General features: G+C 44.4%; 2 pseudogenes; both read right to left on the bottom strand.

Annotated features, from left to right (window-relative positions):
- Positions 1 to 11,005: 11,005 nt before the first annotated feature.
- Positions 11,006 to 14,035, bottom strand: LOC136481464 (uncharacterized; annotated as a pseudogene).
- A 3,460-nt stretch (positions 14,036 to 17,495) lies between these two features.
- Positions 17,496 to 20,564, bottom strand: LOC136479347 (probable auxin efflux carrier component 1d; annotated as a pseudogene).
- Between the last annotated feature and the right edge of the window lie 3,288 nt (positions 20,565 to 23,852).

Below are 23,852 nucleotides of genomic sequence, written 5' to 3'. Positions count from 1 at the left end.
TGATTTGGAATTCTGCATGTTAGTAAATAATGCAAATCAAGATTGAACACGAGACACAGATTTTTACATGGAAAACCCTTGCGGGAAAAAACCACGGGCGCCAACCGGCGATCTTCACTATATGGAGAGAGTTTACAGAACACAGGGAATACAATGAGTCGTCAGCTCTTCCCGTGCGGCTTACAAGATGTATTTATAGGACGGACTGACTGCAGTCAAATACGGAAACAAATCCGCTAATAAACATGACCAAACCGTGGGCCCTCCAGGCGTCCCCACAAGACCAACGTTATAATTCGGATCATATTCCAACAAACTCCACCTTGAGACGAATTCCATCTTGTAGCAAATGAAGTATCAGTCAATCAACTCACTTCAATAATAAACAATCACCGGCGCCAAAAAATCACTAGGACTTAATTTGTAATGCCAACTAAGCTTGAGCATAGCACAAACTTAGCTCCAGGAACTGGCTTTGTCAACATATCAGCAGGATTATCATGAGTACTTATCTTGCACACCTTAACATCACCTTCAGCAATAACACCTCGAATGAAGTGATACCTCACATCAATATGCTTTGTCCTTTCATGAAACATCTGATCCTTGGTCAGACAAATAGCACTCTGGCTATCACAATGAATAGTAGTGCAAGAAGTAACCCCGCAAAGTTCAGAGTATAAACCTCTCAACCAAATAGCTTCTTTACAAGCTTCAGAAATAGCCATATATTCAGCTTCTGTAGTAGACAGAGCAATAGTGGACTGCAAACATGCTTTCCAGCTAATAGCACAACCACCAATGGTGAAAACATAACCTGTGAGAGATCTCCTCTTATCCAAATCACCAGCAAAATCAGAATCAACATAACCAACAAGTCCATCTCTAGATTTCCCAAACTGCAAACAGGCATTAGAAGTACCTCGCAAATATCTAAAAATCCATTGAACAGCCCTCCAATGCTCCTTACCAGGATTAGCCATGAATCTACTGACAACACTCAATGCATGAGATAAATCAAGACGAGAACAAACCATGGCATACATAAGAGAACCAACTGCACTGGAATATGGAACTCTAGACATGTACTCAATATCTTTATCTGACTCTGGACATAAATTTGATGATAATCTGAAATGTGCAGCTAATGGAGTACTCACTAGTTTTGCATTATACATATTGAAACGACGAAGAACCTTCTCAATATAACCTCGCTGACTGAGGTATAATTTACCAGATTTTCTATCTCTAGTAATTTCCATACCAAGAATTTTCTTAGCTGCACCCAAGTCCTTCATCTCAAATTCTTTACTCAATTGTGCCTTTAATTTAGCTATTTCTGATTTATCTTTAGCAGCAATCAACATATCATCAACGTAAAGAAGCAAATAAATAGCTGAGCCATTAACAATCTTCAAATAAACACAGCTATCATAATCTGACCGCTTAAAACCATGAGAGAGCATAAATGTGTCAAACCTCTTGTACCATTGCCTAGGAGATTGCTTCAAACCATAAAGAGACTTCTTTAGTCTACACACAAGGTTTTCTTTTCCAGGAATAACAAAACCTTCAGGTTGGTTCATATAAATGTCTTCTTCCAACTCCCCATGTAAGAATGCAGTTTTAACATCAAGTTGCTCAAGTTCATAATCATGCATGGCAACAATACTAAGCAAAGTACGAATAGAACTATGCTTAACAACTGGGGAAAAGACATCATTATAATCAATACCTGGAATCTGGCTATAGCCCTTAGCAACCAACCTCGCTTTATACCTTGCTGGCTCACTAGGAGAAAGACCCTCCTTTCTTTTATAAATCCATTTGCAACGGACAGGCTTTTTGTTCTTGGGCAATTTCACTAAATCCCAAGTACCATTCTTTTCAAGTGACTCCATCTCATCTTGCATAGCGGTCATCCAATTGTTGCAATCAGCAGAAGTAATAGCCTCAGAATAATTAGAAGGTTCTGAATTACCTTCAATCTCTTCTGCAACACTCATAGCATAAGCAACATTGCATTCTTCAATATACCTTTTAACAGGCTTTGGCTGCCTTCTGGACCTATCAACAGCAATAGAACGTTGTGGAGACTACACAACTGGAGAAGAATGCTCAGCAATAGAAGAATCATCAACAATTGGAGAAATTTCAGCAATCGGTGCATCTTGGACAATAGCATTATCAACATCTGGTGAATCAATTAAGTGCTCCACCTGCACACTTATTTTCTCCCCCTCAATAGGAGCATCAACAGAAGGATTGTCAACAAACATAACAGTTTCATTAAAGATAACATTCCTGCTAAGCATAACCTTCTGAGTCTGGGGATTCCACAATTTATAACCTTTAACACCAGATTGATAACCAATAAAAATGCATTTAACAGCTCTAGGCTCCAATTTACCATTATCAACGTGAGCATAAGCAGTACAACCAAAAACTCTCAATTGTGAATAATCAGCTGGAGAACCATACCATACCTCAATTGGAGTTTTCTTATCAAGAGGAATAGAGGGTGAACGGTTAATAAGATAGCAAGCAGTGGAAGCGGCTTCAGCCCAAAAACGCCTATTTAAGCCAGCATTAGACAACATGCAACGGGCCCTGGAGATGATAGTTCTGTTCATACGCTCAGCTACACCATTCTGTTGAGGAGTATAAGGAATAGTGTAGTGCCTAACAATGCCTTGAGACTTGCAATATGCATTAAACTCATTAGAACAGAATTCCATCCCATTATCAGTGCGAAGCTTTTTAACCTTCTTTTCAGTTTGATTTTCAATCATAATCTTCCACTCTTTAAATGCTGAAAATGCTTCTGATTTATGCTTCAAGAAATAAGGCCATACCTTACGAGAATAATCATCAATGATTGTCAACATATAACGAGAACCACCAAAAGAAAGCTTGCGAGACGGTCCCCATAAATCAGAATGCACATAATCAAGAATACCTTTACTTTTATGTGTAGAGATATTAAATGACACCCTCTTGTGTTTGCCAAACACACAATGCTCACAAAACTTCAACTTACTGATGCTATGTTCATCAAGAAGTCCTCTCTTACACAATTCATGCAAGCCTTGCTCACTCATATGTCCAAGACGTTTATGCCAAAGATCAGTAGCATCAGAATTAGATGATGAATTGGAAATTACAGTGGCATCACCTGTAATTGTAGTACCACAAAGACGGTACAAATTTGGAGATTTCAATTCACCTTTCATAACAATAAGAGAACCTTTTGACACCTTTAAAACTCCATCTCCACCGGAGTACTTGTACCCTTTAGCATCAAGAGTACTGAGAGAAATAAGATTCTTGCTCATGCTTGGAATATGCTTAACGTCAGCCAAAGTTCTGACAATGCCATCATGCATCTTAATCTGAATGGATCCAATACCAACAATATCAAGTGGACTGTCATCACCCAATCTAACAGAACCTCCACCTTGGAGTGAATCATAGGTCACAAACCAATCTCTATTAGAGCATATATGAAAAGAAGCAGCGGAATCAAGAATCCATTCATCATCACTATTAGCACATCCAGCAAAAGCAACAAGCGAATCACCATCGGAATAATCTGCCTTAGAAGCAGCAACAGAAGCATTACCTTCATCATTGGGTTTACCTTTCTCTCTATATGTGCCAGTTCTCTTCTCTTTATTCTTCAATTTCAAACAATCCTTGATAAAGTGATTATCCTTCTTGCAATACTTGCAGAATTTATCACCTCTACCTCGAGACTTTGATCGGCCTTTGTAACGATTAGAACTTTTGCCTCTATTGCCATTATTTGATTTATTTTCTGTCCTCCCACGAACAGACAACGCTTCTCCTTTGGAAGCAGAACCTTCAGAAGACACCATCAATTTCATCTTTTCCTTAGCATGCAACGCCTCACAGACCTCATCAAGAGTTAGTGTATCATGGCTATATAATAAAGTATCTCTGAAGTTTGAAAAAGAACTAGGCAAAGAGCACAAAAGAATCAGACCCAAATCCTCATCATCATATTCTACCTCCATAGCTTGTAGATCAGAAACGATCTCCTTGAAGACCGTCAGATGGTTAATCACAGAACCACCCTCTTGCAACTTGTGCGAATACAACTTCATCTTCATATGCATCTTGCTTGTCAAATCCTTAGACATGCAAATTGACTCTAACTTGAGCCATAGAGCAGCTGCAGTTTTCTCCTGCAGACAATCTTGCAAAATATTATTTGAAAGATGAAGCTGAATTTGAGTCAAGGCCTTACGATCCTTTTTCTTTTCATCATCAGTCTGCGTAAGAATAGCTCTCATCTTGACTTGCCATAATGCGAACCTTGTATCACGATCTAGTTGAGGAATATCATATTTCACTGAAGACATGGTGAAGAAATAATAGCAATAACCAAAAGAATAATAATCTGCAGAAATTTAGGTGTAACCCTAGCAATAACTTGCAGCCTGGTACACTAGTTGTGTACAAATAGCAAAGAACTGCCAAAGAAAATCTCCTGGTTCGATTCACTTGTGCACGTAGCAGAAGACACCAACTTTTTCACTTCAAGAGAAACAACCGGCCAACAGCAACCAAATCTGATTTTGATTACCTTGATCCTCGTGCTCTGATTTGATCTTCGGAACAGCACCAATCCTCTACCTGGGAACAACAGCGCACACGCTCGCAAATAGAAGTAGCAGACCTACAGATCGGCACCTCCTGGCAACTCGGCGACACGTCCACACACCAACAGATCAGATCAGGACTGCCTTTTTGTTCTTGTACGCAGCGGACAGCAGTAGCCTTTTGGATGGAAATTTCACGAGGAGTCGGACTCTGATCCAGAACCCAGAACTCCGGCTTGGACGCGTGAGTCGCCGACTGATGGGAGGGAAGCAAATCGCGGATGGATTCCGAGACGACGCGACGACGGCCGCGGGATGAACAGGGAATAAAACCCTAGTTTTTTTTCAATCTCGTGTCTAGCTCTGGTACCACTTGTTAGTAAATAATGCAAATCAAGATCGAACACGAGACACAGATTTTTACGTGGAAAACCCTTGCGGGAAAAAACCACGGGCGCCAACCGGCGATCTTCACTATATGGAGAGAGTTTACAGAACGCAGGGAATACAATGAGTCGTCAGCTCTTCCCGTGCGGCTTACAAGATGTATTTATAGGACGGACTAACTGCAGTCAAATACGGAAACAAATCCGCTAATAAACATGACCAAACCGTGGGCCCTCCAGGCGTCCCCACAAGACCAACGTTATAATTCGGATCATATTCCAACACTGCATTGATCCATTATGCTTTGGATCAAATATACAAGTGGGTTGCATAGCCCTCTGAATAAGCTTTCCAAAATATCCAAGATCATCGAAATCAGAGTTCAGTGCTAAGAGTTATAGCCATTTTAGCGTTGAAGGGTCTGTGACCGGACTCTGCGACCTGTGCGTCGGTCAGCACCTGTGAGTTCGGTCACAGAGTCCGGTTAGTGTTTTAACGTGTTCAAGAGCGACCGAACGCACGGAGAGTCCGATCAGTGATGACCTAACGCCTCCAGTCATCAAAAGAGCTCTCTAAAACCTCTCTAGAGTCTGATCGTAGGAGAAAGGTGAGTCTGGTCAGTTGTGCAGAGATGCGTTGGTAACCGGACTCAACCTTGGTGCATCCGGTCGTTGGACCTAGGTGCGTCCGGTCAAGAGTATGTGCGCGCGGGAGCTAGCCGTTGGAGCCCAACTGTCGGCTTCAAAAGAAGGGGACGCGAGGCGTCATCCTAGCGACCGAACTCTGTGACCTGTGCATCCGGTCGTTATGACCTGCCAGTCCGGTCAGTGCATGTTTTGCCCAGTGAAGGGGCAATGGCTCTTTTAGCCCTTGGGGCTATAAATAGAAGTGGTGGCCGGCCTTGGGCAACTTGTTTAGCACCCTTATGCCTATGTGGCTTGTGTAGGAGTGCTTGGATGCCCTCTAACTCACTTGTGCTTGCAAGAGTGTGAATTGATTGTGAGTATGATTCTAGTGTGTTGCATTATGAGATTGCATCGAGTGGCACTAGGTGATCAAGTTGTAAGCCGATGGTGCTTGTTACTCTTGGAGGTTGCCACCTCCTAGACGGCTTGGTGGTGGTCTCCGTCAAAGCACGCAAAGAAGATTGTGCGCTGCTCCAGAGAAGTGGTGGACGGCTTGCTGCTCTGTCGCCTTTCATTGTTGCATCTACATCGCCATTTCCTGTGCATCAACGACTGTGCTGCACAATCTTTGCTGCGCCATCCACCTACACAAGGTCTTCGTCTGGCTGATTCGGAATTCGTCATCAAGCCACTGCTACTCACGCGATCGCTAAGCCCTACTCATTGATCACCCCACGCATCGTCGCTGAGCCCCGCTCGCCAATGCGTCTGCTCCTACACTGCTTCTTCTTTGTCTAGCACAACCATGCCATCAGTGTCACCATCTGGTCCCCACCTACTTTGTCTACTTTGAGAACTGTGTGTTGCGCCTTCTACCCCGCTGCTCTATGCACCACAACCGTCGTCGAGACCTTCTCTACTAGTCCCTCAGACGCTAATGCATGGTTGGGGCCCTCTACCTTGTACGTCCAGTATTGACAACATTGGTGCGTGCATTCATCCCTAATGTGTTGCTGGGTCTGGCAATCCTAGCCCATGCATTGGCTCAGGCGGATTGACTGCATCAACTTCGGCATCGATCCTCCCTTTCCCACCCCATCTGCCTCAATTGCGTCATCGTATTTCTTCTATGTCCACAAAGGCATTGACTGCATCGACTTCGGCATCGCCCCTTCCATGACAACTGCCTCAATGCATCTCCATCGTCACCATGGTGCCTCTTGTGCGCGTGCACCTTCATCACCACGGCGACATGACCACAACTACGTCGACCTCGTCTAACTTCAGCATAGTTTCTTCAAACACGGCAGTAGTGCTCTTCAGATTGGCTACCTCGACATCGATACAAAGGGCTATCATATGCATGAGTCCTTATTGGTTTTCTCTCTAGTTCCAACATTTGCACTGCGCCAAGTTGTGACTGTGGGGGATGTTCGTTGACTTCTTCTCCAGTCTCACCGTTATAGCTCTCTCGATGTGACTGCAGGGGATGTTAGACTATATTCGGTACTCACTGTAGATATTCTAGTTCTTAAGCATTGGCTCTTAACTATAATCCAATGACTGAGTTAGTGTTTTCCTAGCATGTAGGCATGCAAGTGCTTCAGCACTCTATATGTACCGTACCGGCCAAGGGTCCTAATGCAATACCATCCATCGTTTCATACCCACAGTTCCATTTTTACAATAACGTATGACCAAATTAAACTGTCTAAAAACTAACGGGGAATAGCAATGCTCAACAACTTTGTCAGACCAAGGGCTTGTTCGGATGAGTTAGGGATAGTTATTAGTTGGGGTTAAAAATCTTACTATTACTAATTAGAGGCACCATGTTAATTTTTACCAGACGCGCTAAGAAAAAAAGATAAAGCGTAGAAATTCTAACAATAATCAGAAACATCTAGCCTTTAATTTAATAGACTATAATCACCATCACCGATAATAGCCATTGGATCTATTGTAATTTATAAAAAAATTACCCATCTCTGTCATTATGAAAAATACATAAAGTACCCCCTAATTTTGCATATAAATTACCCACCTCTGCCATTACAAATGATAATTCGGAATAACCCCCAAATTTATATATAAATTACCCACATATGTTATTATCAAACATAATTCAAAATAACCCCATCACATTGCATATAAAGTACCCACCTTTTCCATTACAAATGATAATTCAGAATAACCCCCTAAATTTATATATAAATTACCCACATCTGTTATTATGAAACATAATTCAAAATAACCCCATCACATTGCCTCTATATTACCTGTCATTGCTATTGTGAAAGATAATTTAAAATAACCCTCTAACTTTGTATAATTTAAAATAACCTTCTAACTTTGTATCTAGATTACCCACATATGTTATTATGAGACATAATTTAAAATATAACCCACTAATTTTGTATCTAGATTACTCACGTGTGTCATTATGAAAGATAATTTAAAATACATAATAATGATTTTATAAATTATCCACCTTTGTAATTATGAAAGATCATGAAAAATAACCTCCTATATTTACATTCAACCTACCCATATATGCTGTTATGGAAAAATATAAAGTATTACCTTTATATTTGTATCTAAAACAACCATTATAAAAAAACAAAAATATTTCTCAAATCTACGTCTAAATATTATACAACCATGAAATTAAATAACCATAATGTTATACTTCACAATTTGTACTAACTAAACATATATATATTAGGATATATATTTATTTTAATAGCTTATGAAGCATGGAAAAATGTTTAATTAGCAAACCACCTAGAGACATCATAACACTGACAATTCACTTTAATTTATATTAATACTACATGATAATCAATTTTATAAATTGTTATTTTAAATAAGTTTATATATTTTAATTAAAACATTATATCATATTAGTATTGGTAATTTAATTTTAAACACTCTAAGATACATAAGACAACACTAAATACATATAAGTCTGTGATATAACAAATTCAACAACATCGATGCTTGGGTACAATCTGAGTTTTAATTAATATGTGGGGAAAAATACTACTAGGATTTAAACTCTTTTTAGTAAAAAATAATTTTTGAATAAAAGATGGAAAATACTAGAAATTTGCACAACTCAACTGAAAGTCGATAGCTAAACTATGATTTATGGTCACAGAAAAGGATGCAACTAGAGTTTATATATGTTAATATTATGTTTCAACTAAATACATATCATGCTAGAAAAAAGATAAATACTAGAAATTCTAACTAGAGGTCTCTAACGAAGCCTCCATGTTAATCCTTACGAGACATGTTAATTCTCATGAGACACGATAAGAATAAAAGATAGATCATAGAAATTCTCACAAAAATCCAAAACATTTGACTATTAATTCGGTATAACCTAATTACCATTGATAATAATAGCTATTGGATCTATTCTATAAAAATTACCCACCTTTGCTATTGCATAGAACAACATAAGGCAACACATGACTATATATTCAAACTGCCCACATATGCCATTAAGAAACATGATCTAAAGGATATCTAAATTTGCACCTAATTACCCATGTACTCTTATTATGATAGATAATTTATGTAACCCAATCTTTGTCTTATAATTTGAAAAATAAATATCATCTAAAATCTACATTTAAAATTACCAACATCTTTTATTAAAAATGTTAAAATAATATAGAGCATGTATATATATTTATTCATTACCTATTTCTATTAATATTACTTTATTAAGATTTGATCAAAGTAAGCAAGTATGTTATGCAAGCATGCATGAGCGCATATCTAATGATACTAACAAATTGTTTAAAACCATATTAGTAGTCATGACATATATTTTATATAGGTTGTTGCTTTAGATATATTGATGTATTTTAACTAAATATTTGGCATGTCTATATTGATAATAGAAAATTCAATCATCGTGGGAAGTATGAGACACCACTGATGGCTATATTTTTCCAATCCTTCAAGATTACTTTAGAGCAAAAAGTCAATCATTATATAGCTTAAGTGTTCAAATTCTCTTGAGGTTAGCACTACTACCCCATCCGAGATCTCACTTCAAGCTCTATCACTTATCTTAAATGATATGGCGCCGGTTTCGAATGATTACTTTTGCTATCGTAGTATCTAAGAACGTACTCTAAGACAAAAAATCCTTATTGTTAAAAAGTGCAAAAGGTGGAGTTAATAAAAAAATACAATAGTCACAAGAGTTTCAACTTGACGGTGAAAAAAAATCTATAGCAGTCAACAAGAATAAAATTTTAAAAATTAAATTGAGATTCATGACTTCATAAGATATGTGGCATCATCAAGGACCGCCATAGTTAATGCCAAGATTTCAAATTAATTACATATTTAAAATATAAGAAGATGATATGCAATGTAAAAATACGAATATGGTTGAAAATCATATAAATAAGTCCCTTGCAAAAAACTATTTGGATATAGACTATATGAAATATCTATTATGTCTATTTTGTAAAAATAAACAAAGATAATTACATTCAATTTAATATAATAATTATTTATTATTTAGATGTATTAAACAATATATGTCTAAAAAATTTTAGCCCGTGCGAGAGCACGGGTTGATGGACTAGTAACCTAAATTAGTTAAGATTGGTTAGCTAGTTGGTTAACAACTACTTGAAGCATGACTAATAAATTAGCCCACCTATTGGCCCCTTGTTTGGATGAGCCAGGATTATTTTTAACTAATTTTTAGCTGGCTAACAATTAACCCTTAGTATCCTAACAGACCCCAAATATTCAGAATTTCGTGGTTGTGTGAGAATTGGACATTGCTTAGAGTTTATTTGACCATAGTAGACTTGCCTTATTTTTATACCCTTTTCTAGAACTTAACGTCTTTGAGTCATGTGATGAGATGCTTGTTCCAACAAGTAACCACCTTACATTAGCTGTACTAGTATCTTAACATCACCAACATACAATAATTAACACCTAGAAACATAAGGAATTTTGTCTGGTCCTGTTCTTTTGGATCTAGCGAGCTTCAATCATGCACCAACTATGTAGTTTGTATAATGATTCCACAAGATGCATGACTAAAATAGTGCTTTTAACAATGGCGCAACATGTCATGACGCTGTGATGCGTGAAATATGTTGTGCTGGAGGTTGCTGTCTTATTGGTGTCAGGATTGGACAACCTGGCAACTGAGAGTTCCTGGTTGGTGTGTCCATGAAATATGTTAGCACACGACCCCGGTTAGATTATTGGCATTTTGGATTGCATGTTTGTGGAGGAAAATGACTTGGCATGGAATTGTCTGCGTGGACTGCAGCAGATGGAGGTAAGCTTGTTTCATTCTAGTTTCAATAAAACTGGAGGAGTAGCAATAAAACACTAGTCTTTGGTATTTGTGCAAGGGGTTGTTCTTGAACAAATAGACTGGCTGTACTGATATGTGAGGCTCAAGTACACGAGGGACATACAAATACTAGAGTACTAGACTAGAGAAGTAGCATTTGCTTCGGGTTTCACTGATGAGTCGCCAGGCAATGGTTGGGCGCTCTGACCACTCCTCCTTCTGATGATGCAGGACAGGAGGAGATGTAATGCCATGTAGACCAGCACGGCTATGACCAGCAGCAACACATACACAGATGTCTTCCACCGCCTGCTCGAGCCGGCTGCGTAGGCACCCAGGAGGCCAAGCAAGTCCAGCACAATTGTTGTGTTCATCACCACAAGCCACCTTTTGTGCCAGTGGTCGTTGCGAACTAGCTGCTTTGGTGGTGCCAGGAGCAGGAGCAGCAGGATGACCATGACCGAGACGGACGCCATGAACGAGGTGGAGTTGCTGTAGAAGAAAGCCAGATACCGGGGCCTCCTGTTGTCATGCATCACCGGGTCGCCGGCCTCGTGCCCTCCACTGCTGTTCTGCCAAGCTCCGCCCGGCGGCTCTAGGCCGGCCTGGTAGGTGACACTTGCCACAAGGATCCCTAGCAACATGAGGTACTTGCGGTTGGCATGCATGCTCTTTTTCTCGGTGTCGTCATTGTCCTCCTCGTCCTGTGTGTTGGTCTCTATTGGTGCTCCTTGTGGAGTTTTGCTGCAGCCCGTGAACCAAAACACCAGGAACAGTAGGACTATGAAGAAAATGACCACTGCCACCAACACGAATGTGTAGACGGATGTCTTCACATGCTGCGTGCTTCCGGCAGCGTAGGCGCCCATGAGGCCAAACAAGCCTACCCCCGTGCACACGGACAGCGCGTGGGTCCGTATGGCTGGCCTGTACAGGTTGGGGTTGACGAGGAGGAGGATGAGGGCGATGGACAGCATGAAGCTCACCGAGTTGCAGTAGAAGAAGGCCTTGTAGCGGCGCGGGAAGTTGTACAAGAGGACCGGGTCACCGGCGTGGTGCCCGGACTGGTCGTCCTGGAGCCGGAACCCTCCTGGAGGAGTGAGGCCGGCTTGGTAGGTGATGGTCGCCGCCAAGATGGCGAAGAGGAGCAGCCGCTTGCGCGTCTTCTCCACCAACTCATTGTCCTTTTTCTTGTCACTCTCGCTCCTTGTGCGTGTGGCGTCGTCCAGCGTTATGAAGATGACGTGGATGACCACGTAGACGAGGACGGCGCCAGCCAATGCCATGGCATGGATGGATGTGTTCACATCCCGGGAGCTCCCTGCCGCGTATGCACCGATGAGGCCGAAGAGGTCCAGTATCATGACCGCCTCCAGCACATGGTGCTTGAGCAGAAACTTGCTCTGGACCAGCACGATGGCGACCAGGGACGCCACCAGCGACACCGAGTTGCAGTAGAAGAAAGCCTTGTACCGCCGAGCATTCGTCGTCAGGAGGATCGGGTCACCGGCGGTGTGGCCACCACTGTTGTCTTGCCAGACGCCGCCCGGCGGGTCTAACCCCGCTTGGTACGTGATCGTCGCTGCCAGAGTGGCGAGCAGCAGAACAAGAGAGCGAGCCTTGTCGGCTGCTTTCTCCTTCTCTGTTTTACCCTCCCTGACCCTGATTAGGAGAAAAATTAAAAGAATTCAGCTGCAATGCAATCAATATTGAATGTTCTGAATGCCAATGATTTGCAAAGGAAGAGCGAGCGGTACCAAATCGAGGCAAACTCTGAATACTACCTGCCATTGGTGTTCTCGCGACCATTTCGTGTTGATGGTGATGATGGCTCTCGCAACAGTTTGGTCCTGCCTGCGACAAAGTAGAGGAACGAAATGTACACCAGAACAGCAGGGATGAGGCTGAACACGTAGACGGTGGTGTCGGTCTGCCTGCAGCTGCCAACGTTGTACGCGCCGATGAGGCTGACGAGCGCGACGACGATGAACCCGTAGGCATTGATCTGGCGGAGCTTCGTGTCCAGAAGCACCACGATGCTGAGCAGTGACGCGACGAATGCCGTGGTGTTGAAGCCGAAGAATACGGCCAGGCGCGTGTTGTGATGGTCCTTGAGGATGGCGTCGCCGGGGCGGTGCCCGGCGCCAGTGCTGTCCCAGAACCCCCCCGGCGTGCTCAGCCCGGCCAAGTACGTGATGCTCACGGCGAACGTCGCGAGAAGCATCAGGACCTTGCGGAAGCGGAACCGTTCTTTCGCCTTGTCTTGTTCGACCTTGTTGGCCACTGAAGCAAGCGCCATCAGGACCTTGACCTTGCGGAAACCTTTTTTCGCCTTCTGTCGTTCTTCTTCTTTTTCGACGGCTTCGGGTTCGGGCACGCCGCCGCCGGAACCGGAGTTGGGGTTTCCTTCGACTTGGCCTTTGGGCACGCCGCCGGAGCCGGTGTCGGTGAAGCACGAGCACGAGGCCACCGCCATTTGACCAACGAGGTAGACGAAGACGACGCCCACCAGCACCGAGGAGTAGACGGTGGTGAACGTGTCCCGGCAGGTGCCGGCGGCATAGGCTCCCATGAGGCTGAGCAGGTCCAACACCATGGCCGTCTGCAGCGTCCGAACGGCGATCCATTGTCTCTTCATGTACTGGACGACGATCTTGGAGCCGGAGTACTTGTCCTTGTAGTCGTCCAGGTAGGCGAGGGTGAGGGTGATGACGATGACCACGAGCGACGCGGCAAACGCGGTGGCGTTGCAGTAGAAGAAGGCCACGTACCGCTTGTGGTGGGTGTCCCGGATGATGGGGTCGCCGGCGAGGTGCCCGGCAGCCGTGTCCTGCCAGACGCCCCCCGGCGGGCTGAACCCGGCAGCATAGGTCACCGTGGCCACCAGCGAGGCCAGCAGCAGGATGTACTTCTGGAGCTCCAACGTGACTTCTTGTTTATTCTGATTGGTAGGAGGAGCATTTTGGCTGTTGTTGGGAGTTGTGTGATCGGTGGTAGCAAGCTTGGCTTGCGGCATGGTGTCAGGATCCTCCATTTGCAATCGCAACCTCAACTAGGACACGATGGTGTCTCAAGCTCTCTCTGATCAGATATATATAAGGGGGCACATGTGGTGCTGTTGGTCAGCAAGGCAGCGTGACTATAGTATATAAGCCCTAAACATAAAATATGACGATAGGCATCGATCGTCAAGATGACACTGTAGGGAAGCTTCCTAATGTTATGGGAAATGCATATATAGAGTGTACTCCTTTCGATCACGCACAAACAGATTTAAGTGCATAGCTAAGAACATCTCCAACAGACCCTGTTTGGTACAGCTCATCTTATCAGCTTTTGTTGGCATTGACTCTAAAAGCAACTTTATTGATAGAGCTGATTCTGTTTTTTTGTAAACGTTTGATAAAACAGCTTCTTAGAGAAGATAATAGAGAGAGAGAAAGAGAGATGGAAGAAGCTAGTATTTTCAACTTCACCAACTTCACCTGGGAAACTATGCCTAAAAGAGGAGCTGAAAACAGCTTTTAGGAGAAACTGTCTCAGCCTGTTTGATACGAGAAGCTTAAAACAGCTTTTTGAAGCTGGGGTAGAAGTCCTACCAAATAGGCCCGTAAAAACTAGTGGAATCAAATATTCATTTTTTACTATTGCTCGTCGTCTCATGTAAAGGTGTTCCCTGATTATAATTACGGGAAGGGTGGGATGAAAGAAGTTAAGAATGCATATCATTTAAAAACAAGATGGTCATTGACCAATGCAAGTTCCGGTCTTCCTATAGAACCTTTGGTCGCCATGTTCAATCTTTCGGGAAGGGTGCTTCGGGGAAGCTGAGTTCTACTTGAGCTGCAGCTTCTTGTTAGCTCCTACTCCTGTGGTCCGTACCGAAGGTAACCTTTAAAAAGTAATTGCAAACTCATCGCATTTAACTAAGGTTAAATAGTTATTAGTTAGTTAGCCTAGAAATACCAAGGTGGTGGTGTCCTTCATGGGCTATCCCCAAAGGCCCCAAGGGGGTGGTGTCTTTTGCTTTAGAGCAAGCTCAATAATAGAGCCAAGTGCTTGGCTAGAGTCAAGTCATACAATAATTCTCTTATTTGTATATAAAAAAGTTTTTTATTATTATATGGTACCATGTCTTACTTTCTCTTTCTTACTCCTCCTCACATACACTTTTGTTTGGGCCCACAGATGCCTATGCATCCATGCCAAACTTGGTGCTTGAATAAGAGCCAAGTTCTCTTCTCTCTCCTCTCTTCTCTCCTCCACCTCAGCAAAAATGCTGACTAGATTGGCTATAAGCCCATTATTGTACCTACTCTTATATCACAGTCGTTTTGTTTGGCTGATGGGTGTGAATGCTATGTGGACAATGGAGTCTACCCACACAGTAAAATTTTATAATAATTTACGGTCACAAGCATCTCACAATGTTGAGACCTAGATATTTTTTATTTTCTTGATGAAATAAACTTCCCTTTATCTAAGAAAAGGTAAGAACATCTCCGACGACAGACCCCTGTTTTGGGGGGCCATCCTACTTTCGAGTGTTAATGGACAACCTACCAACCTAGAAAATATACTGACATGGTACCAATATAAATGAAGAGAGAGATGATCAGAGTTTAGTGATGATGAAATTAGTATACACTGTTTCCAATACATTAGAGTCTTTAAAACTGAGACATGAAACTCCTACTGAGACTAACCTATGCAACATCCGATGGTCCATCCGTACCAAAGGTAACCTCTAAAAGTCTTTGCAAACTCATAGCATGTTAACTAGTTAGCTATCCTAGAAATACCTAGGGGGTGGTATTCTTCATGGGCTATCCCTCAAGGCCCCAACAAGAAAAATCATGAGGTAGTACAAGCTGCGCTGGATGCTTGCGTAGTTTACATAAGTGAGGTGCAGGGGCAGGTTTTATATTCATCTACACATGCCTTGCCAATACTCCCTATATATTATTGCCTTGGAATATCTGTATGTATGAACTGTGAGGATGACCACCATCCTTAAAGTAAACTGTGACATGTTGGAGAATGGATGGCAACTATAATATACAATATACAACTACCTACCATATAGTACAGCCACATATCTAAAGTGTATCTAATCTGTCATTAACTTGACTCTGGGCGAGTCGCCGGGGAAGATGCCTCGCCTCTGCGACGTACTGAATGAATATCCCTAAACTAAAGGCTGCCAAATCAGACACAAGGTACATGCTACCGTGGGTCCGTGCCTGCATTTCTAATTGCAATTTGGAGTGCAGCTTGGCATAAATAAGCATCTCCGAGATGTGAACGCCGCAGTCAGGCCGGCGGAGAACGAAGGGAGGTAAGTCTTTGATTTCTCCCGTGTCATAAAGTAAGAAGTTTTAAAGCCTCAATGACCACCATGCGTGGACTTGTTGACTCGAGTTAGTTGTGCTGCTGGTTTGTTCCAGGCAGAGCCTAAATGTCCTTTCTTTGTTTGGACCCTTTTTAAAGAAGATTCTTCTACGGCTGAAAAACTCCGATGCAAAAGAAAGGCTGGCAACATGATCCGATTTGCAAATCGTGGCATATCGACTAACAAAACGGTGAATCGTCTCTGCAAGGATTGCCCATTTACAAAAAAAAAAGGTCGGAAACTGTTAGGTTTAGTCTCAGATTGGTAATTGGTGGTGGAGGAGCACGGCATATATATAACATGGGGGTAACCCTCACCAACCTGGCTAGTCTTTTTAGTTGAGTTAGGTTCAAGGCCTTGGTATATTGTCGGTTCCGGTGGACCTGGGCATGAGAGGGTGCTAGCTCGTGTGTATAGCGAGCTGGGCCGGATCTGTTGCGCACACTCTAACAGGAACATCATCATCTGCTGCGAGAATCTAAGACGGGATTTCGATACATTTGGAATGAACGCAATAGAAGGAACTCTCAGTCATTATCATTTATCAAAGGAACCTTTAGACATAGCCTTTCTAATTAAAGAAGCGGTAAATGTGTATAGTGTTTCTTCTTCTTCTTTCTTTTTTGTTTTCTATCCATAGTGGATATAGAATAAGTGGTTAGTCCGTTTTACGCTGTGCTGGCTGTTTGGCCTGTTTTTTTGTTGTCCGTTCCACAAATGTTGAATTCTAAATTTGTCCGGCTCGTACAGCTGTTTTTTTGTTGTCCGTTCCACAAATGTTGAATTCTAAATTTGTCAAGCTCGTACAGTTAATCATTTTGTGTAATCTAGGATCCTCTTGACACACATGCATACACTGTTATTTGGGAGGTTCTATGTCCAGCCAGCTATTTTGCAACGAGGCACAACCGCACAAGCATCTCTTAGATGCTCCTGGCAGAATGGATTACATTACATACCATGTCTTTTGTTCAGAGGATGGAATGCCATAGGATGGGTCGATTTGTTCGGCCTCGTTGGTTGCGGAATAATAATGATCTCCTAGCCTTGTTGATCAAGGAGAAAAATGTGTACAGCCTTGTCGGAAGGCACATGATGATCTTAGTCTCATCAGTCATTCAGGGGCGGAGCCATGCATGTTTCTGACTGTGGGTGTGGCCGCATCCACCTGAAAATCAGAAAGCCATGAGCCTCATCAGTCATCATCTTGCTAACAGAAACTTTCGCCTCTTTCACACCCCCAAGCGCAAAGTCATGCACCCAGTCCAATCAAACAAAGTTTGCTAACTAAGCAGCCCAACACACTACTAATTTGTAACCTAGCTTTGCGCTACAAGCCATCACGGAATGGAAAAGAGATATCTTCATTCACTAATCCGTCTGTCCGTCAACTGTCGTGCTGGATGCCCGACTCTTTGCCTCCTGTCTTCTGCGCCTCACGGCTCCACGCCCAGGTGCTTAGCAGCTAGCCACGATAGACAGAGCGCCGAAAATGTCTACTGCATTGCTGGTCGACGCTTTGGCGGGCTACGGCTACCGGTCGCCGACTGTTCAACTCGGCAGCAGTCAGCATCACTTCCGTCGGACCATGAATCCTTGTTCCAGTGTTGCTTTACTAGTATCCTTCCCCTACGTTGGCGACTGTTAAGATTTATTTTAGTGATCAATTAGGATTAATCCACGTCATTAGCAACTGCTAACGACGATTCCATTAGGCACACAGAGAGAGTATACACTAGCTAGCAAACATGCATGCCCGCAACAAGAATCTGATACATATTAGAATTAGACTCCGTGTCGTGTCATCTCTATACGTGATCAGTTCTAACTCGTAACTCGTATGAACTTGTCTCATGACTCATGAGTCCAAGCCACGTATGAGATACAGATCCAGCATGTCTTGGAATCTGATTATGTATCAATCATCACTAGACGTGAGCTGTTTTAACTCGTATGGGCATGAGTCATATAAATACATACGAAAGAAACTCTCTACTATCCTGTAGTTATGGTGATACCGATCAAATATAGGTGAAGAGAAATTTTGCCTCTTTAATATTATAGACTAGAAGTATACCCCGTGCGTTGCCGTGGGAATTGCGGATTAGTGAATTACGTGGTATGATGACGTGGACAACAAAATGCTTATGTGTCTTGCTGATGTGGGCATTGTAGTTGCATGTGCTAGTGGATTTTAATTGTATGTGATAGTGCATTGCTTAGTTGGATAGCTTGCATGTTGAGATAAATAACTAGTGTGGTGTTACTGTGATAGTGCATTGCCTAGTTGGACAGCTTGCATGTTGAGATAAATAGCTAGTGAAGTTTTGCTTTATAAGAGTACTAGAAGCATACCCCGTGCGTTGCCGCGGGATTTTCATAAAAATAAATCTTGTATATACATAGCATTACTATATGGTATTCGGTATTATATATATGAATTTGACTTGCATGCTATTTTATTGTATCAAATCTGGTAAAAGATCGGTAAGCCAATAGAAGAAAAACCAATAGAATATTTAATTACATTATAAAGGAATATATGATGAAACAAATAGCGTATATAGATTACTTGTATGTTAATAGATTAAAGATTAAAAGTATGACATATGATAGAGATGACGTGGATATTTTTTTATAATTAATAGGGATGATATGGACTTAATGGGGAATGATGTTGACACCTTGCATGAAGATATAGAACATCTAGTGGGGTCACTTAGTGGAGAATGATGGTGGACACCTTACATGAAGAGAAAAATCATCTGATGAGGTTTAGCTTTATAAGAGTATATAGATAAAATTTTGTTCGCGTTATATCTTTTATCTAGAATTTTTCTTAATATATTAATTGTAAGCATGGACGACCATATTTTAATACTCGGTGGATGGATTTGTTGGCGTTGATAGATTGCCTCTCATATCTTTTATCCATAACTTTTAATAATACATTAATAACTAGAGCCCTTTTACAATAGTTGGAAACGCTTCCTAACGCTTTCTGATGCCTACCCAAAATAGTTATTTTTGTTGATTTTTATTCATCAAGGGCAATATCGTCACACCAAGTGCAAGTGGTGACTGAAAAAAAAAAGTTACCTTTGGTGAGGACGTCGGCATGGTCGTCGGCCCCAGACCCGAATGCACGGCGGCGCTGGCGGCGCGCTCGAAGACCGGGGAGGCGCTGGAGCTCTAGACGAGCATGTGCAGGTCCTTCCTCTTGGCTGCCACGGCCACGGCCTGCGGCTGCGGCGAGTGCCCGCCGGCGCCCTTCTCCTCGTCCCCTACCGCTGCTGCTCCTCCTCCTCCCTTGGCACCGGCGCCGACGATGTTGAAGAAGTTGGCGTGGTTGAAGCTGGAGCCGAGCGGGGTGGGGTTGCGCGACGACTGCAGCGAGTAGATCTCGACGCCAGAGAGGTTGGAGACCCGGGGCTGCATGGACTGCGAGTGGGAGTGGGAGTGCGAGCACGCGGCCTCAGAGCATGAGCTGGTGGATTTGCGCACGGTGACCTGCACCCGTCCGGTGTCGCCGCCGCGCGAGGAGGCGCCGGCGGCGACAGGGACGGCGTCGGCCTCGAGCTCGATCTCGCCGCTGGCGAGCGAGATGACGTCGGAGTCGACGCGGAAGGAGACGATGGAGGCGGCAGCGCCGTCGAGGAACTGGTCGAGCACGAGCGCGCGCGGCGCGGTACTCGAAGAGGAAGAGCATGAGCGTGTACCAGATGATGCACTAGAGGACGACGACCTGGACCATGAGTGTGCCGGCGTCGGTGGAGGCGGAGGTCGAGGACGCGGCTCCACCGTCGTACATGCCGTGGAGCAGTGGGATGCCCATGACGAGCGTGTTGGGGGAGCATGGAGAGGGAGAAGAGCGTGATGCTCCAGTCGAGGCCGAGGAAGTGAGAAGAGGAAAGGCGGGAGGCGAGGAAGAGGAGGAAGAGGACGGCGAGCTTCTGCAGCATGTCGGCGACGAGGAAGCGCAGGTTCATGGTGAAGGGGTTGTTGGTGGAGATGAAGTGGAAGGAGAGGAGCGGGACGGCGAAGAGCGCCACGAAGCGGTTGATCCCCGAGCACCGGTCGGGGGTGAAGATCTGCCACCAGCAGACGGAGCCGTAGGCTAGCGTCATGTCTACGTACAGCCGCACCACTGCCGTCAGCACGTGGTACAGGTCCAGCGCCGTGATCATGGCTGCGGACGGCGGCGGCACAGAGACGGCGGCGAATGAACTCGATGAAAATATTCATCTTTTTTTTAAACCAAATATTCACTATAGTACTTAAATCATACATCCCAACTATACTACTCAAAACATTATTTTTATAATTGTGGATTTACTGTTTTACCCTTGATTAAAAAAAATAACTACGAAAAAGGAATTACCACACTTTTATTTGAAAGTCATAATCCTCTCAACTTTGGAGGCGTTGGGAGGCGTTACGGCGCATATGGACCCACCGACCATAGACACATCCAACGCCTCCCGACGCCTCTCTCATTGACGCCTCTCAACGCCTTCCCTCATATGGACCCACCAATCATTGACCCAGCTAACGCTTCTTGACGCCTCCTCAACCATAGTAAAAAAGTTCTAATAACTAGCCATGGGCCTACCACCATATCTATCTATCTATCTATAATTCTTATAAAGTAAAATCTTACTACAATATTTTTCTGCAATTCTATGAAGTCACATAATCTCAAGGCACCGCAAAGTCACTAAGCTCAGTTTACACTTCCACCAAATATCATCAAGAAATGAAGAGACCTCAAAATAATTGATGCAAAACCATTGAGGAGCCAAGGGATCACGTAATAGTAATGATATTTATTCATCGTGTACAGCATGCGACTCCACACAATAGATTGAAATTCCACCACACCGCTTCCTCTCCCTAATGCCATACGTATTTTGCCTCGACTGAAGACACTACAGCTTGACGCATAGTCTCAGCTGCAGAGCATAAGTTCTGTATCTCCTCGCCTCTGGCTCCCGTGCCTGGTTGTCTACTATCGTGTAGAGGTGAATGCAAACTAATTGGCACCATGCATGCGGCAGACACCATCAACAAATTCAGGAGTAAGGCTGCACATTCTTCCTCTTCCTCCGTTGCTAGAGAATCAACTCCCTCCTCTACAAATTATATTCCCAAAATTGTAGTCCCGGAATTTCTCCCTTTTTCTAGGATGCTGCTAAGCTTTTATTTCATACACTACTGCAGAAATCATTTTCGAGGCGGGTAAAAACGATTTTCCAAGGCGGGCAAGCCAAACGCCTCCGACTAAAGGTCACGGTTAATCAGACCTTAACGGTAAATAAATCAGAAAAAATAAAAAAAAATAAAAAGCCTGTCGACGAGCCCGCTAAGCCCATCGACGGGCTGCCAAGCCCAATGCCACCGCCCAGCGCCCGGCGTGCTGCCGCCAACGTTGCTGTCCTCGCCGTCCTAGTAGCCTCTTGGATCTAGCACCGGGGAAGCGGCCACCGTGGATTCGCCACCGTGGAGCTCGGCCGGCCTGGATCTGCCGTCGGGGCGCTCGACCGGCACGGATCCGCCGTCGGAGAGCTCGATCGGCCTGCATCCACCGCCGAGGAGCTCGGCCGTCCTAGATCCACCGCCGGGGCACGCGGACGGCATGGATCCGCCGCCGGGAAGCTTGGACGCCATGGATCTGCTCCGCTAGGAGCCACCGTCGCCCAGCCCGCCTGCTGCTGCTCCGCTCGCCACTGTCGCGAGATAGACCGCGCCCGCGACCGGATCTGAGCGAGGGAGAGAGGCCGCTAGAGGAGGCCGAGCCCACGACCGGATCCACCACCCCTCCCACAACGGGTGGCCGCGCCGCCGCTCCGCCAACACGCACTCGTCGAGCCCCGCCTCTGAGCCATCGCCGCGCCATGTGATAATAGAGGTGAGGGAGAGAAGAGAGAGAGTGAGGCCGGTGAGGGAGAGAAGAGAGAGAGAGTAAAGTCAGTGAGGGAAAGGAGAGAGAGGCCGAGCGGCACTGAGAGGCGCGCGACACATGGGGCCGAGCGGCAGGAGGAGTGCACGGCGCCGAGGAAAAGAGTGAGGGAGAGAAGACTGAGAGGGCTAGGGTTTCAACTAATTATATACAATGACCGAGTTTTGGGCCGAGTGGGCTTCCTAGTGGGCTCGGCCACATTAACTGAGATGGGCCTTATAAGAGGCCCACCTCCGAAAGTGGTGGTATTTTTGGAGGCGGGCCACTTATAAGGCTCGCCTCAGTTAATATATTTTTGAAGATGGTTATCTTTTAACCGCCTCCGTAAATCGTTGCGAGGCGGTTGATTGTAACCGCCTCGGTTAATAAAAATGTCGAGGAGAAGAGTGAGGGAGAGAAGGCGGTTCAAATTCCCGCCCGCCTCTGAGCCCCTTTGCAAAATACCTCGGTTAAGATTTTTTGTAGTAGTGATAGTTACGTAATCATCCTCCATTTTCTTCAATTTCTTTCTATATTGAGTTTCTCCTTGCTGTTTCAACGTGATTACTCACTTATTTCTGTACTTCGTTGCAACTATCCAGCCTTTTTAGTTTGCACAAAATTTGATGTTTCATGTTCTATTGATTGAAAAAGTACTAGAGGTTAAAGCACTACTATTTGAATTTTGGGCATGTGCTTATGTTTTCAAATAAAAAAGGGCTTTGCTGTGGTCCACTTACTAAATAGTTTGTACTTATATAGTTTCTTATTACATAGCTTGCTACTTTTAAGAAAGTTCTGCAACAACGTGCGGGGTATCCTTCTAGTTTTACTAACAACGACGTCGGTCCCAGTACTCAGTTGGATGGATTTTCGGACTTGCTAGCGCACGGACGTCCGATCCGGGCACTAGCATCCAGACGCTGCCCGCACAGGGAGGGAGCGCACCAATAGTGGTCCCACGCCACCCCGGACATCGCCCACCCCGCCGGCCATCTCCCATGCGCATCCGATGCGCAACACCCGATCTACTTTTGAAACGTCCAGATGCAACAGTTGCAGCATACAAAAGAAGATAGATGAAACACTTGAAACAAGCGTTAGAAACACTTGAGAAAATGCCTACAACATACTTCAAAAACATCTAAAACACTTGAAACATACTATTGTAGCATGCGCTTTCAATCTGCTGGCTGCTTGGACGAATGAGGCTTGTCGATGCGGAGCTCGACGCCGGCACGGAGCGGGAAGCCGCGGAGTGGCACGGAGGTCGCCGGTGTGGAGCTTGTCGGCGGCATGGACCTCAGTAGGGGTAGGAGCAAGCGGATGGAGCACGGCCGTGACAGGAGGCGCGAGTCCAGGAGCGAGTGCCTAGCGCGTCGGGCTAGCCGTGCACAACGTGTGCTGGTGGTGGGGTCACGAGCGGGGGCGGCGCAGGCGAGGACGGGGTCCGTCCCGCAAGCAGAGCGAGCCCTATAAGAAGCGTTTCCGATCTCTGAACGTTGGATTCAGTTCATCTTCTGAAAGATAAGATATC

This window comes from Miscanthus floridulus, chromosome 9, assembly GCF_019320115.1.
Source record: "Miscanthus floridulus cultivar M001 chromosome 9, ASM1932011v1, whole genome shotgun sequence".
Classification (NCBI taxonomy): Eukaryota; Viridiplantae; Streptophyta; class Magnoliopsida; order Poales; family Poaceae; genus Miscanthus; species Miscanthus floridulus.
Note: the sequence above shows the minus strand (reverse complement) of the source record. Positions and strands in the feature narration are given on the sequence as shown.